Here is a 4799-nt window from a genome sequence, read left to right on the forward strand (position 1 = left end):
CACATTACTTTACAACAATCAGCTCAGTTTCATCCCTGACTCTTCACACCGGTGACGTGAGTACTTCCCTTCCCACTTCCGGTATACTATAAACCCAGGGTAGCGGTCAGTAGTTCGCTTCCCACTCCCTGTATGGTAGAAAAACCTATTAACACTACTTTCACATATATACTACAGTGCCCAGAACCCATCCCTTTACAGCAATAACCTCCGTTTTATCCCCAAGTCTTCACACCGGTAGGCGTGAGTACTTCGCTTCACACTTCCGGTATAGTATAAACGCACGATAGCGGTCAGTATTTCGCTTCCCACTCCCTCTATGGTATAAATGCCTACTAACACTACTTGCACACGTATGCTACAAAGAGCACACCACCTCACTTTAGAGCAATGAGCTCACAGTTTAGAGTCTCGGTTTCATACCCGAGTGTACCACCATATCATATCAGCACCATGTAACTCTGAGCAATACCGCACTTTCAGACTGCTAAGAGTGACTACTTCACTTTGCACTCCGCCACAGAGGTTACAGTGCTCCTACCCTCCTCTTTCCCACTTTTTCCACCCTTTTTCAGCGTACTAGCTTCAACTGAATCACAAAATGGCGGCCAACACTTCCTAGTTGCAACCGCTCGCAGCACTCGCAGCCAATCAGCAGCAAGCTTTTGCTCGTAGCGCCTCAGCCAATGGCAGAATTCCCAAATATCGATATCTGTAAATTTTGATGTTTCTCAAAAACTACAAAACAGATTTACACCAAATAAACAAAAGCATGCTTTCTAGACTAAGACCCTTCTCCCTGCCAAATTTGGGGTAATTCCGTTCACCCGTTCGACCTGTAGCCTTGACTACATTTTCCTATGGAAATTAACATGGAGAAAACACTTATTGGGACCCCCTTTTTTCCTTGCCCCCCGTTGACTAATCACCCCCAAACTTACAACATAGGAGCTGGTATGAACAAAGAATTTGTTTTGAAAATTTCATAAAGATTCATCAAACAACGCCAATGTTATAAGCAAAACAAAAAATGCTCTTCCTATGGAAACTAGGTCCTAACTATAACTATCTACTGGCAACCACCAGTAGGTAATATAAATTTATATTTATATGTTTAAATTTATATTTGTATGTTATTTGCTGCCCTGAGATAACTGGAGATGAATTTGCACTAGTATATCTTCAATGTCTATGCTTGAAAGTATCACGTGATTATGTGCACAGGGGGCGGGCATTTGGAATTAAATTTAAAATGTACCATTTTGCTGCTTTAACTTTGTGTGAGCAAGAGCACGGCTGTGCTTGAAACGTGTCGCAGCAGAGCAAGGGGAGAATAAAATTACCTTCTTGCCTGGTTTCTCGTGGTTTGCCTACTTCATTTCCTGGAAGGATTGCTGTGAAGGATTGTTTGCTATATAGTAATTTGCGAATGCAGGTTGTCTCCGGTGGCGGTACCCCTTCTCCCATTAAGAGGCTTCTGATAACAACTGACAACGGAATGGTTTCGAGGAGAAACAGTAACCCAGAAAGCCCCCTATTGCAGCAGAAGATCTGATATTGCTGAAGCCGCGGGGAGCGCGACGGCGAGTCGGAGGACCCATTGTCGCTATCGACCCCTGGTGAGTGATCGCAATTCAAGCTGCGCGTAGGTTGGAGAAGACAGAAACAATTAGGTGAGAGGAGAACGGGAGATACGGCGGACGCCGACCCGAAAAAGAAAACGTAGTGTGAAATCCCCGCACTGCTGAAAGCCAATGGCGGCTAGTTTGGAGAGAGAAAGGGAGGAGGCGGCCGAGGAACTGTTCGGCAGACTGCCTGGGTTAGTCAATAAAGAACCAGCAGTACTCAATGATAAAGAAAAGCATCAAGATACTAAACAATTGTTAAAAATTCTGGAAAAGAAAAGTAAAACTGAAATTACCAAATGGTGGGAGCAAAAGTCCCTGACAAAATATGTAGAGGCAGGACTCGTGCCTCGGGGGCTTCGCATTTTACTAGCTCCAAGCTTTGAAGCACCAAATCCTGCAATGCTCCGTGAGTGGGGTGAAAGTAATTTAGATGCCTCTATGAATCTGGTTAAGATTTTGATCAAGTATGCGGCAATAGATCGGGGTGTTTTGCTAGGTGAAATTAAGAAAATCAGTGATGAATTAGAAGTATCGAGTCAAAACATTGAAAGCAAGGATTTGATTGAAAAAATCAAGAAAGAGATTACTGAATGTTTAAGGCAACATGAAGACAGGATTAAGATTCGAAACGTTCATAAGTTTGCTAGAGATTTGAAAGACTATGAACTGGGACAGATATATACGTTCTCTAAGAAATTCGATCATGCTAAAAAATTTAAAATCAATGATAAAAAAGCAAATCTAAGAGTACTGCAAAGTACTTCACAATTACAGCAAAATACGGACACAGAAGGTGATACCATATCATTTTCGAGTGTTTCAAGTGGAGACAGCAGCAATATGGCAGGCTCAGGCAGCAATTTAGTAATGAATTTAAGTGGAGAGATTGATTTTTTAGTCAAGGACAGGTTGAAAACGCTCCACCCGAGATCGAGGAATGTTCAAGAACAAGGAAAAATGCAAAGCGGAGGGGAAAAAGAAAAAGACAAACCACAGCAGCAAAAGAAAAAGCAGTGGTTCAAAAAGAAAAAACAATAGATTTAACCATTACAAATCTTTCTACAACCACGCTAACTCTGGCAGAAGAACAACTTCTTGTGCTGGGACTTAATTTCTGTACAGAAAGTTCTTTTAATTACGCAAAAACAAGGGCTTATGTCTTCAGTTTCATTAGAAAACTCAAATTAAAAAAACTGTTCACTATAAAAGAAGGAGGAAATAACGAAAATCAAATTACTAGTGGACATCGGATTGATAAACCACTACAAGTGATACAAGCAGGTGATGCTAACAGCTTATTGACTCTTCATGACTTGGCAGGAACAAGTATAGAGCAAGCTGAACAAAATGAAGAAGGAATATCTAATACACAAGAGCGACTTGGAGCTATTGACATAAAACAAAGGGGTGCTGGAGAAAGCCCCTTCAATCCGAAAAGTGTTTTTATGCCGAGTATTCCCAAGGACGCCATTGACATATTTCGCGAATGTACCATTGAAGACCTAAAGAAACTCAATCGAACTGTGCAAAAACAAAAGTACAATACAAAGAGAAACTACAAGGCGGAACAGTATGCCAAGTTGATGAAAAAGTTATCGGAAAACCAAGAGATCATAATAAATAAATCAGACAAAGGAGGCAATATTGTCTTATGGCCAAGAAATGATTATCTTAAGGAAGCCATGAGACAGTTAGGAGACACACAATGTTATTCTAAATCTAATGGACTGGAATATAAAAGGGCAAAAGATGCAATAAAAAAACTTCTGCATGAATATAGAAGAACTGGTTTAATATCATTAACAGAATTTAAATTTTTACATGTAGAACACCCTGTAATTCCAGTACTATATCTAATACCAAAGGTACATAAGATGGTCATACCCACACCAGGCAGCCTATAATTTCTGCAATTAATAGTGTGGCGGAACATGCGTCCCAATATGTAAATTTCTACCTCCAGGATCATGTTAAAAATCTCCCTAGTTATGTGAGGGACACAGGAGATTTTTAAAAATAAACTTGGCAGCGTCAAATGGAGTAGTGATTGGTGTCTAATCACATTAGACATTGAATCACTGTATACAAGTATTGAACATGAGGCAGGCCTACGTGCGGTCAGTTATTTCTTAGAAACCAAATCTTGTGAATATTATAGTCACAATAAGATGATTTGTGAACTAATCGCGTGGTGTCTGAATAACAACTACTTTTTGTTGAATAAAGAATATTGGAAGCAAGAACGAGGAGTAGCAATGGGATCCTGTTTCTCCCCCAGCTACGCGTGCTTGCACGTTGGCTGGTGGGAGAAACAGGTCCTCGAGAATACACCTAACAGACACAAAATTAAATATTGGCTTCGCTTCATTGACGATGTTTTTGCTATATGGTAGGGAAATGTAGAGAGTGCAGAAGAATTTGTGGAAAGTTTAAATGTAAATTCCTGCAATCTACACTTCACATCTAATATCAATGTGTCTACTGGTGAGTTTCTAGATGTTCGTGTTACAGTTATTGATAACAACCTGGAAACAACTCTGTTCAGAAAGAAAACCGCTGGCAATAGCATTTTGCATGCCAGCAGTAGCCACCACCATCACCTTATAGAAAATATCCCTGTAGGTCAGCTTTTAAGATTAAAACATATTTGTAGCACCCAACAGAATTATGAGGTATGTGCAAGAGAAATGATGGAGAGACTAAGGAATAGAGGGTATTCTAAAACTACCCTTTTGAGAGCCTGGGCTAAAACTGAAGATCGTTCCCGTGGTTCATTATTAGCTGATAAAAACACAGTGGTTGTTAATGAGAATCAAAGTCCAAGACTTATAACCACATTCAGCACAAGAAATAAAAATTAAAGCCATCATTAAAAAGAACTAGCCGATAGTATTAACTGATGGTGTGCTTGCTAGCAGACTACCAGAATTCCCTCTAATTACTTTCAGACGAGAAAAATCAATGAGAAATAAATTAGTTAGATCAAGTCCGGAAATAAAATCTGACGGGACTTGGCTAAAACAGAGGAATGGATTCTTCAAGTGTTCAACTTGCAGAGCATGCAGATTTGGTATAAATACGACCCATTATACCACCCCACTTTCAAATAGGAGTATAGCCATTAAGGGCAATTATGGATGTCGCACTGAGTATGATGTATATGTTCTGACG

This window comes from Lissotriton vulgaris, chromosome 5 (genome assembly GCF_964263255.1).
Source record: "Lissotriton vulgaris chromosome 5, aLisVul1.2, whole genome shotgun sequence".
Classification (NCBI taxonomy): domain Eukaryota; kingdom Metazoa; phylum Chordata; class Amphibia; order Caudata; family Salamandridae; genus Lissotriton; species Lissotriton vulgaris.